The sequence below is a fragment of the Tachypleus tridentatus genome, chromosome 13, assembly GCF_004210375.1.
Source record: "Tachypleus tridentatus isolate NWPU-2018 chromosome 13, ASM421037v1, whole genome shotgun sequence".
In the NCBI taxonomy this organism is placed as follows: domain Eukaryota; kingdom Metazoa; phylum Arthropoda; class Merostomata; order Xiphosura; family Limulidae; genus Tachypleus; species Tachypleus tridentatus.
Genome location: NC_134837.1, coordinates 208057261 through 208069607, shown reverse-complemented (window position 1 = coordinate 208069607; position 12347 = coordinate 208057261). Strand labels below are relative to the sequence as shown.

The window sequence follows — 12347 nt, the reverse complement described above, 5'->3', positions numbered from 1 at the left end:
TTAAACACATTCAGTTATCAATACCACTTGGTTCTCTTAACATGAACTCACCATTATGACAGAATAAATCAACTAACCTGCCAGTTTTACCTGATCTTTATTTATCTTTTTCAGTTTATTATTATTTATTATTATGACATATAGCATCTGTTGCTAATACTGCATTATTATCACTTGAAACGCAGTTAGAAAGGGGCCAGGAGCAGTGTTCGGTGACGTTATTTACAACCAGGTTTGTCTTGGCATTACAAAGGTCTAACAAATTGACTTAGTGTTACCATGATGGAGAAAAGAACTGCGAAGTGTAACCATGGTGAAAAACAGAGATAAGAATTTTAACCATGATGAAGAATGTTGACAAAAAGTGAAACCGTGGTGAAGAATACAGAAAAGAAGTGTAAACAAGGTGAAGAAAACAAACAAGAAAAGTAACCATGGTGGAGAAAAGTAATAACAAGTGTAACCATGGTCAATAATAGAGACCACAAATTCTAACTGTGGTGAAGAAAAGAAAAGAATAGTGTAAACATGGAAGGAATAGAGACGATAAATGTAATAATGGTAGAGGAAAGAGCAAAAAACTGCAACCATGGTGAAGAGAAGAACAAAGAAGTGTAACCATGGTGAAGAATAGAGACAAGAAGGGTAACAAAGGTAAAGAATGGAGAAAAGAAATGTAACCAAGGTGAAAAATGGAGACAAGAAATGTAACCAAGGTGAAGAATAGAGACAAGAAGTTTAACAAAAATGAAGAAAAGAGAAGTGTAACCAAGGTGAAGAATAGAAACAAGAAATGTAACCACAGAGAAGAATATAGACAAGAAGTGTTACCACAGTGAAGAATAGAGACAAGAAATGTAACCATGGGGAAGAACACAGGCGAGAAGTATAACTACGGTTAAGAACTGAGACGTAAAGTGTAACCATGGTAGAGGAAAGAGCAAAAAACTGCAACCATGGTGAAGAGAAGAACAAAGAAGTGTTAACAAAGTGAAGAATAGAGACGAAAAGTGTTAACAAAGTGAAGAATAGAGACAAGAAGTGTAACCAAGGTGAAAAATAGAGACAAGAAGTGTAACAAAGGTGAAAAATAGAGACAAGAAGTGCAACCACGGTGAAGAATAGATACAAGAAGTGTAACCACGGTAAAGAATAAAGACAAAAAGTGTAACCTTGGTGAAGAAAAGAAATGAATAGTGTAACCATTGTAAAGAATAGAGATAAGAAGTGTAACCATGATGAAGAATAGAGACAAGAAGTGTAACCACAGTGAAGAAAAGCACTAATAAGTGTAACCATGGTGGAGAAAAGTGCCAAAAAGTTTCACGAAGATGAACAAAAGAACCAAAAAATGGTAACCACGGTGAAGAATAGATACAAGAAGTGTAACCACGGTGAACAATAGAGGCAAGAAGTGTAACCAAGGTGAAAAATAGAGGCAACAAGTGTACCCACAGAAAAGAATATAGAAAAAAAGTGTTCCACGGTGAAGAATAGAGACAAGAAATGTAACCATGGTGAAGAACAGAGAAGAGGTGTGCAACCATGGTGAAGAATAGAGATGAGAAGTGTAACCTAGGTGAAAAATAGAGACACGAAGTGTAACCAAGGTGAAAAATAGAGACAACAAGTGTAACAAAGGTGAAAAATAAAGACCAGAACTGTAACCCAGCGAAAGAATGGAGACAAGAAGTGTAACCAAGGTGAAAAATAGAAGCAACAAGTGTACCCACAGAGAAGAATATAGAAAAGAAGTGTTACTACGGTGAAGAATAGAGACAAGAAATGTAAACACGGTGAAGAATAGAGACGAGAAATGTAATCACGGTATTGAACAGAGACGAGAAGTATAACTACGGTTAAGAACAGAGACGAGAAGTGTAACCAAGGTGGAAAATAGAGAGAAGAAGTGTATCCAATGCGAAAAAAGAGACACGAAGTGTAACCAAGGTCAAAAATTGAAACAACAAGTCTAACAACAGTGAAAAATAGAGACAAGAAGTGTAACCAAGGTGAAAAATAGAGAGAAGAAGTGTAACCAAGGTGAATTAAAAGAGAAGAGATGTGTACCAAAAGTGAAGAATAGGGACGAGAAGTGTAACCATGGTGAAGAACAGAGACAAGATGTGGAACTGTGGAAAAGAATAGAGACGAGAAATGTAACCAAGGTGAAAAATAGAGAGAAGAAGTGTAACTATCCTGAACAACATTGGCGAGAAGTGTAAACAAGTTGAAGAAAAGAGACAAAGAGCGTAACCGCGGTGAAGAACAGAAACAAGATGTGAAACCGTGGAAAAGAACAGAGACGAGAACTGTAACCCAGGGGAAGAATAGAGACAACAAGTGCAACCACGGTGAAGAATAGATACAAGAAGTGTAACCACGGTGAAGAATAGAGACAAGAAGTGTAACCACAGGAAGAAAAGTACCAATAAGTGTAACCATGGTGGAGAAAAGTGCCAAAACGTTTCACAAAGGTGAACAAAAAACCAAGAAGTGTAACAACGGTGAAGAATAGATAAAACAAGTGTAACCACGGTGAAGAATAGAGGCAAGAAGTGTAACCAAGGTGAAAAATAGAGGCAACAAGTGTACCCACAGAGAAGAATATAAAAAAGAAGTGTTACCACGGTGAAGAATAGAGACAATAAATGTAACCACAATGAAGAACAGAGAAGAGGTGTGTAACCATGGTAAAAAATAGAGACGAGAAGTGCAACCACGGTTATGAACAGAGACGAGAAGTATAACTACGGTTAAAAACAGAGACGAGAAGTGTAACCAAGGTGAAAAATAGAGACGAGAGGTGTAACCTAGGTGAAAAATTGAGACACGAAGTGTAACCAAGGTGAAAAATAGAGACAAGAACTGTAACCCAGGGGAAGAATAGAGACAAGAAGTGTAACCAAGGTGAAAAATATAGTCAACAAGTGTACCCACTGAGAAGAATATAGAAAAGAAGTGTTACCACGGTGAAGAACAGAGACAAGAAAGGTAACCACGGTGAAGAACAGAGAAGAGGTGTGTATCCATGGTGAAGAATAGAGACAAGAAGTGTAACAAAGGTGAAAAATAGAGACAAGAATTGTACCTAAGGAGAACAATAGAGACAAGAATTGTAACCAAGGTGAAAAATAGAGACAATATGTGTAACCGAGGTGAAGAATGGAGAAAAGAAGTGCAACAAAAGGGAAAAATAGAGACAAGAAGTGTAACCAAGGTGAAGAATGGAGACAAGAAGTGTAACCAAAATGAAGAATAGAGATGAGAAGTGTAACAAGAGTGAAGAATAGAGACGAGAAGTGTAACCAAGGTGAAGAATAGAGACAAGAAGTGTAACAAAGGTAAAAAATAGAAACAAGAAGAGTAACAAAAATGAAAAATAGAGACAAGAACTGTAACCCAGGGGAAGAATAGAGACAAGAAGTGTAATGAAAGTGAAAAACAGAAAGAAAAAGTGTAACGAAGGTGAAAAATAGAGACAAGATGAGTAACCGAGGTGAAGAATGGAGACGAGATGTGAAACCGTGGAAAAGAACAGAAACAAGAAACGTAACCAAGGTGAAGAACAGAGACGAGAAGTGTAACCAAAGTGAAGAAAAGAGACGAGATGTGTAACAAAGGTGAAGAATACAGACGAGATGTGTAACCAAGATGAAAAACAGAGACAAGAAGTGCATCCAAGGTGAAGAACAGAGACAAGAAGTGTGACCAAAGTGAAAAATAGAGATAAGAAGTGTAACCAAGGTGAAGAATAGAGACAAGTAGTGTAACCATGGTGAAAAATAGAGACAATAAACGCAATCACGGTGAAGAATAGATACAAGAAGTGTAACCAAGGTGAAGAACAGAGAAAAAAGTGTAACCAAGGTGTAAAATAGAGACAGGAAGTGTAACCAAGGTGAAGAATGGAGACAAAAAATGTAACCAAAGTAAAGAAAAGAGACGAGATGTATAGCTATCGTGAACAACAGATACGAGAAGTGTAACGAAAGTGAAGAAAAGAGACGAGAAAAGTAACCATGGTAAAGAACAGAGACGAGATGTGGAACCATGGAAAAGAACAGAAACGAAAAATGTAACCAAGGTGAAGAACAGAGACGAGAAGTGTAACAAAGGTGAAGAATAGAGACGAGAAGTGCAATCACGATGAAGAACAGAGACGAGATGTGGAACCGTGGAAAAGAAGAGAGACGAGAAATGTAACCACGGGGAAGAACAGAGACAAGAAGTGTACCCCAGGGGAAGAATAGAAACAAAAAGTGTGACCAAGGTGAAGAATAGACACGAGAGCTGTAACCAAGGTAAAGAACAGAGACGACAAATGTAATTACGGTGAAGAACATAGACGAGAAGTGTAACCAAGGTGAAGAAGTGAGAAAAGAAGTGCAACCACAGTTAAGAATAGAGACAAAAAGTGTAACCACACGAAGAAAAGTACCAATAAGTGTAACCATGGTGGAGAAAAGTGCCAAAAAGTTTCACGAAGGTGAACAAAAAACCAAAAAGTCTAACAACTGTGAAGAATAGAAACAAGAAGTGTCACCTAGGTGAAAAATGGAGACAAAAAATGCAACCAAAGTGAAGAAAAGAGACGAGATGTGTAGATATCGTGAACAACAGATACGAGAAGTGTAACCAAAGTGAAGAAAAGAGACGAGATGTGTAACAAAGGTGAAGAATAGAGACGAAAAAAGTAACCATGGTGAAGAACAGAGACGAGATGTGAAACCGTGGAAAAGAACAGAAACGATAAATGTAACCACGGGAAGAACAGAGACGAGAAGTGTAACCACGGTTAAGAACAAAGACAAGAAGTGTAACAAAGATGAAAAATAGAGACAAGAAGTGTAACAAAGGTGAAAAATAGAGACAAGAACTGTAAGCAAGGGGAAGAATAGAGACAAGAAGTGTAACAAAAATGAAAAATAGAGACAAGAACTGTAACCCAAGGGAAGAATAGAGACAAGAAGTGTAATGAAGGTGAAAAATAGAAAGAAAAAGTGTAACGAAGTTGAAAAATAGAGACAAGATGTGTAACCGAGGTGAAGAATGGAGACGAGAAGTGTAAGAAAGGTGAAGAATAGAGACGAGAAGTGTACCCAGGGGAAGAACATAGACAAGAAGTGTATCCAAGGTGAAGAAGAGACAAGAAGTGTGACCAAAATGAAAAATAGAGACAAGAAGTGTATCCAAGGTGAAGAAGAGAAACAAGAAGTGTGACCAAAATGAAAAATAGGGATAAGAAGTGTAAGAAAGGTAAAAAAATAGAGAAGAGAAGTTTAACCAAGGTGAGAAATAGAAACGAGAAGTGTAACCACGGTTAAGAACAGAGACAAGAAGTGTAACAAAGGTAAAAAATAGAAACAAGAACTGTAACCCATGGGAAGAATAGAGACAAGAAGTGTAATGAAGGTGAAAAATAGAAAGAAAAAGTGTAACGAAGTTGAAAAATAGAGACAAAAAGTGTAACCAAGGTGAAAAATGGAGACAAGATATGTAACCGAGGTGAAGAATGGAGACGAGAAGTGTAACAAAGGTGAAAAATAGAGACGAGAAGTGTAACCACGGTGAAGAACAGAGACGAGAACTGTAACCACGGTTATAAACAGAGACAAGGTGTGAAACTGTTGAAAAGAACAGAGACGAGAAATGTAACCACAGTTAAAAACAGAGAGAAGAAGTGTAACTATCGTGATCAACATTGACGAGAAGTGTAACCAAGGTGAAGAAACGAGACGAGAAGGGTAACAAAGGTGAAGAATAGAGACGAGAAGCGTAACCACGGTGAAGAACAGAGACGAGAAGCGTAACCACGGTGAAGAACAGAGACGAGATTTGGAACCGTGGAAGAGAACAGAGACGAGAAGTGTAACTATCGTGAACAACAGAGACGAGAAGTGTAGCTATCGTGAACAACAGAGACGAGAAGTATAAACAAAGTGAAGAAAAGAGACGAGATATGTAACAAAGGTGAAGAATAGAGACGACATGTGGAACCGTGGAAAAGAACAGAGACGAGAACTATAACCCAGGGGAAGAATAGAGACAAGAAGTATAACCAAGATGAAAAACAGAGACAAGAAGTGTATTCAAGGTGAAAAATAGAGATAAGAAGTGTAACCAAGGTAAAGAATAGAGACAAGAAGTGTAACCAAGGTGAAAAATAGAGACAAGAAGTGTAAGCAAGGTGAAAAATAAAAACAAGAAGAGTGACCAAGGTGAATAATAGAGACAAGAAGAGTAACCAAGGTGAAGAATAGAGACAAGAAGTGTAATTACGGTGAAGAACAGAGACGAGAAGTGTAACAAAGGTGAAGAATAGATATGAGAAGTGTAACCACGGTGAAGAACAGAGACGAGATGTGGAACCGTGGAAAAGAACAGAGTCGAGAAGTGTAACTATCGTGAACAACAGAGACGAGAAGTGTAGCTATCGTGAACAACAGAGACGAGAAGTATAACTACCGGGAACAACAGACACGAGAAGTGTAACCAAAGTGAAGAAAAGAGACGAGATGTGTAACAAAGGTGAAGAATAGAGACAAGATGTGGAACCCAGGGGAAGAATAGAGACGAGATGTGGAACCGTGGAAAAAAACAGAGACGAGAACTGTAACCCAGGGGAAGAATAGAGACAAGAACTGTAACCCAGGGGAAGAATAGAGACAAGAAGTGTGAACAAGGTGAAAAATAGAGATAAGAAGTGTAACCAAGGTGAAGAACAGAGACAAGAAGTGTAAGCAAGGTGAAAAATAAAAACAAGACGAGTGACCAAGGTGAATAATAGAGACAAGAAGAGTAACCAAGGTGAAGAATAGAGACAAGAAGTGTAATTACGGTTATAAACAGAGACGAGAAGTATAACTACGGTTAAGAACAGAAACGAGAAGTGTAACCAAGGTGGAAAATAGAGACAAGAAGTGTAACCAACGTGAAAAAAAGAGACAAGAAGTGTAACCGAGGTGAAAAATAGAGACAAGAAGTGTAACCAAGGAGAATAATAGAGACAAGATGTGTAACCGAGGTGAAAAATAGAGAAAAGATGTGTAACCGAGGTGAAGAATGGAGAAAAGAAGTGTTACCAAGGGGAAACATATAAACAAGAAGTGTAACCAAGGTGAAAAATAGAGAGAATATAGAATATAGAAATATATAGAATATAGAATAAGAATATAGAAAAGAAGTGTTACCACGGTGAAGAATAGAGACAAGAAATGTAACCACGGTGAAGAAAAGAGACGAGATGTGTAACAAAGGTGAAGAACAGAGAAGAGATGTGGAACCGTGGAAAAGAACAGAGTCGAAAAGTGTAACTATCGTGAACAACAGAGACGAGAAGTATAACTATCGGGAACAACAGATACGAGAAGTGTAACCAAAGTGAAGAAAAGAGACGAGATGTGTAACAAAGGTGAAGAATACAGACGAGATGTGGAACCGTGGAAAAGAACAGAGACGAGAACTGTAACCCAGGGGAAGAATAGAGACAAGAACTGTAACCCAGGGGAAGAATAGAGACAAGAACTGTAACCCAGGGGAAGGATAGAGACAAGAAGCATAACCAAGATGAAAAACAGAGACAAGAAGTGTATCCAAGGTGAAGAACAGAGACAAGAAGTGTGACCAAGGTGAAAAATAGAGATAAGAAGTGTAACCAAGGTGAAGAATAGAGACAAGAAATGTAAGCAAGGTGAAAAATAAAAACAAGAAGAGTGACCAAGGTGAATAATAGAGACAAGAAGAGCAACCAAGGTGAAGAATAGAGACAAGAAGTGTAATTACGGTGAAGAACAGAGACGAGAAGTGTAACCAAGGTGAAGAATAGAGAAAAGAAGTGCAACCAGGGTGAAAAATAGAGACAAAACGTGTAAACTTCGTGAAGAAAAAAAATGAATACTGTAACCATTGTGAAGAAAAAAGACAAGAAGTGTAACCACAGTGAAGAAAAGTACCAATAAGTGTAACCATGGTTGAGAAAAGTGGAGTTCACGAAAGTGAACAAAAAACCAAGAAGTGTAACCAAGGTGAAGAACAGAGACAAGAAGTGTAACCAAGGTGAAAAGTAGAGACAAGAAGTGTAACCAAGGAAAAATAGAGACAAGAAGTGTAACCAAGGTGAAAAATACAGACAAGAAGTGTAACCAAGGTGAAGAACAGAGACAAGAAGTGTATCCAAGGTGAAGAAGAGAGACAAGAAGTGTAACCAAGGAGAAAAATAGAGACAAGAAGAGTAACCAAGGTGAAGAATAGAGACAAGAAGTGTAATTACGGTTATAAACAGAGACGAGAAGTATAACTACGGTTAAGAACAGAAACGAGAAGTGTAACCAAGGTGGAAAATAGAGACAAGAAGTGTAACCAAGGTGAAAAAAAGAGACAAGAAGTGTAACCGAGGTGAAAAATAGAGACAAGAAGTGTAACCAAGGAGAATAATAGAGACAAGATGTGTAACCGAGGTGAAAAATAGAGAAAAGATGTGTAACCGAGGTGAAAAATGGAGAAAAGAAGTGTTACCAAGGGGAAAAATAGAGACAAGAAGTGTAACGAAGGTGAAGAACAGAGAAAAAAGTGTAACCAAGGTGAAACATATAAACAAGAAGTGTAACCAAGGTGAAAAATAGAGAGAATATAGAATATAGAAATATATAGAATATAGAATAAGAATATAGAAAAGAAGTGCTACCACGGTGAAGAATAGAGACAAGAAATGTAACCACGGTGAAGAACAGAGACGAGAAGTGTAACCACGGTTATAAACAGAGACAAGATGTGAAACTGTTGAAAAGAATAGAGACGAGAAATGTAACCACAGTGAAAAACAGAGAGAAGAAGTGTAACTATCGTGATCAACATTGACGAGAAGTGTAACCAAGGTGAAGAAACGAGACGAGAAGTGTAACAAAGGTGAAGAATAGAGACGAGAAGCGTAACCACGGTGAAGAACAGAGACGAGAAGCGTAACCACGGTGAAGAACAGAGACGAGATTTGGAACCGTGGAAGAGAACAGAGACGAGAAGTGTAACGATCGTGAACAACAGAGACGAGAAGTGTAGCTATCGTGAACAACAGAGACGAGAAGTATAACCAAAGTGAAGAAAAGAGACGAGATGTGTAACAAAGGTGAAGAATAGAGACGAGATGTGGAACCGTGGAAAAGAACAGAGACGAGAACTATAACCCAGGGGAAGAATAGAGACAAGAAGTATAACCAAGATGAAAAACAGAGACAAGAAGTGTATCCAAGGTGAAAAATAAAAATAAGAAGTGTAACCAAGGTGAAGAATAGAGACAAGAAGTGTAACCAAGGTGAAGAATAGAGACAAGAAGTGTAAGCAAGGTGAAAAATAAAAACAAGAAGAGTGACCAAGGTGAATAATAGAGACAAGAAGAGTAACCAAGGTGAAGAATAGAGACAAGAAGTGTAATTACGGTGAAGAACAGAGACGAGAAGTGTAACCACGGTTATAAACAGAGACAAGATGTGAAACTGTTGAAAAGAATAGAGACGAGAAATGTAACCACAGTGAAAAACAGAGAGAAGAAGTGTAACTATCGTGATCAACATTGACGAGAAGTGTAACCAAGGTGAAGAAACGAGACAAGAAGTGTAACAAAGGTGAAGAATAGAGACGAGAAGCGTAACCACGGTGAAGAACAGAGACGAGATTTGGAACCGTGGAAGAGAACAGAGACGAGAAGTGTAACTATCGTGAACAACAGAGACGAGAAGTGTAGCTATCGTGAACAACAGAGACGAGAAGTATAACTATCGGGAACAACAGATACGAGAAGTGTAACCAAAGGTGAAGAATAGAGACGAGATGTGTAACCGTGGAAAAGAACAGAGACGATAACTGTAACCCAGGGGAACAATAGAGACGAGATGTGGAACCGTGGAAAAGAACAGAGACGAGAACTGTAACCCAGGGGAAGAATAGAGACAAGAACTGTAACCCAGGGGAAGAATAGAGACAAGAAGTGTGAACAAGGTGAAAAATAGAGATAAGAAGTGTAACCAAGATGAAGAACAGAGACAAGAAGTGTAAGCAAGGTGAAAAATAAAAACAAGAAGAGTGACCAAGGTGAATAATAGAGACAAAAAGAGTAACCAAGGTGAAGAATAGAAACAAGAAGTGTAATTACGGTTATAAACAGAGACGAGAAGTATAACTACGGTTAAGAACAGAAACGAGAAGTGTAACCAAGGTGGAAAATAGAGACAAGAAGTGTAACCAAGGTGAAAAAAAGAGACAAGAAGTGTAACCGAGGTGAAAAATAGAGACAAGAAGTGTAACCAAGGAGAAAAATAGAGACAAGATGTGTAACCGAGGTGAAAAATAGAGAAAAGATGTGTAACCGAGGTGAAAAATGGAGAAAAGAAGTGTTACCAAGGGGAAAAATAGAGACAAGAAGTGTAACGAAGGTGAAGAACAGAGAAAAAAGTGTAACCAAGGTGAAGCATATAAACAAGAAGTGTAACCAAGGTGAAAAATAGAGAGAATATAGAATATAGAAATATATAGAATATAGAATAAGAATATAGAAAAGAAGTGCTACCACGGTGAAGAATAGAGACAAGAAATGTAACCACGGTGAAGAACAGAGACGAGAAGTGTAACCACGGTTATAAACAGAGACAAGATGTGAAACTGTTGAAAAGAATAGAGACGAGAAATGTAACCACAGTGAAAAACAGAGAGAAGAAGTGTAACTATCGTGATCAACATTGACGAGAAGTGTAACCAAGGTGAAGAAACGAGACCAGAAGTGTAACAAAGGTGAAGAATAGAGACGAGAAGCGTAACCACGGTGAAGAACAGAGACGAGATTTGGAACCGTGGAAGAGAACAGAGACGAGAAGTGTAACGATCGTGAACAACAGAGACGAGAAGTGTAGCTATCGTGAACAACAGAGACGAGAAGTATAACCAAAGTGAAGAAAAGAGACGAGATGTGTAACAAAGGTGAAGAATAGAGACGAGATGTGGAACCGTGGAAAAGAACAGAGACGAGAACTATAACCCAGGGGAAGAATAGAGACAAGAAGTATAACCAAGATGAAAAACAGAGACAAGAAGTAGATATCCAAGGTGAAAAATAAAAATAAGAAGTGTAACCCAGGTGAAGAATAACAGAGACAAGAAGTGTAACCAAGGTGAAGAATAGAGACAAGAAGTGTAAGCAAGGTGAAAAATAAAAACAAGAAGAGTGACCAAGGTGAATAATAGAGACAAGAAGAGTAACCAAGGTAAAGAATAGAGACAAGAAGTGTAATTACGGTGAAGAACAGAGACGAGAAGGATAAACAAGGTGAAGAATAGAGAAAAGAAGTGCAACCATGGTGAAGAATAGAGACAAGATGTGGAACTGTGGAAAAGAACAGAGACGAGAAATGTAACCAAGGTGAAAAATAGAAACAAGAAGCGTAACCACGGTGAAGAACAGAGACGAGAAGTGTAACAAAGGTGAAGAATAGAGACAAGAAGTGTATCCAAGGTGAAGAAGAGAGACAAGAAGTGTAACCAAGGAGAAAAATAGAGACAAGAAGAGTAACCAAGGTGAAGAATAGAGACAAGAAGTGTAAAAAAGGTGAAGAATAGAGACGAGAAATGTAATCACGGTGAAGAATAGAGACGAGATGTGGAACCGTGGAAAAGAACAAAGACGAGAAATGTAACCACGGGGAAGAACAGAGACAAGAAGTGTAACCAAGGTGAAGAATAGAGAAAAGAAGTGCAATCACGGTGAAGAACAGAGACAAGAAGTGTATCCAAGGTGAAGAAGAGAGACAAGAAGTGTAACCAAGGAGAAAAATAGAGAAAAGAAGAGTAACCAAGGTGAAGAATAGAGACAAGAAGTGTAATTACGGTGAAGAACAGAGACGAGAAGTGTAACCAAGGTGAAGAATAGAGGCGAGAAGTGTAACAAAGGTGAAGAATAGAGATGAGAAGTGTAACCACGGTGAAGAACAGAGACGAGATGTGGAACCGTAGAAAAAAACAGAAACGAGAAATGTAATCAAGGTGAAGAACAGAGACGAGAAGTGTTACCACGGTTGTGAACAGAGACAAGAAGTGTAACTATGGTGAAGAATAGATACGAGAAGTGTAGCTACGAAGAAGAACAGAGATGAGATTTGTAACCAAGGTGAAGAATAGAGACAAGAAGTGTTACCAAGGTGAAGAATAGACACAAGAAGTGTTACCAAGGGGAAAAATAGAGACAAGAAGTGTAACGAAGGTGAAGAACAGAGAAAAAAGTGTAACCAAGGTGAAACATATAAACAAGAAGTGTAACCAAGGTGAAAAATAGAGAGAATATAGAATATAGAAATATATAGAAT

At 38.1% G+C, this 12347-nt stretch overlaps 1 protein-coding gene across 1 annotated transcript in view; it reads right to left on the bottom strand.

Moving 5' to 3' along the window:
• LOC143239710 (CD109 antigen-like) overlaps window positions 1-12347 on the bottom strand; it is a 97713-nt gene that overhangs the window by 20907 nt on the left and 64459 nt on the right. The gene's annotated exons all lie outside the window — the stretch shown is intronic.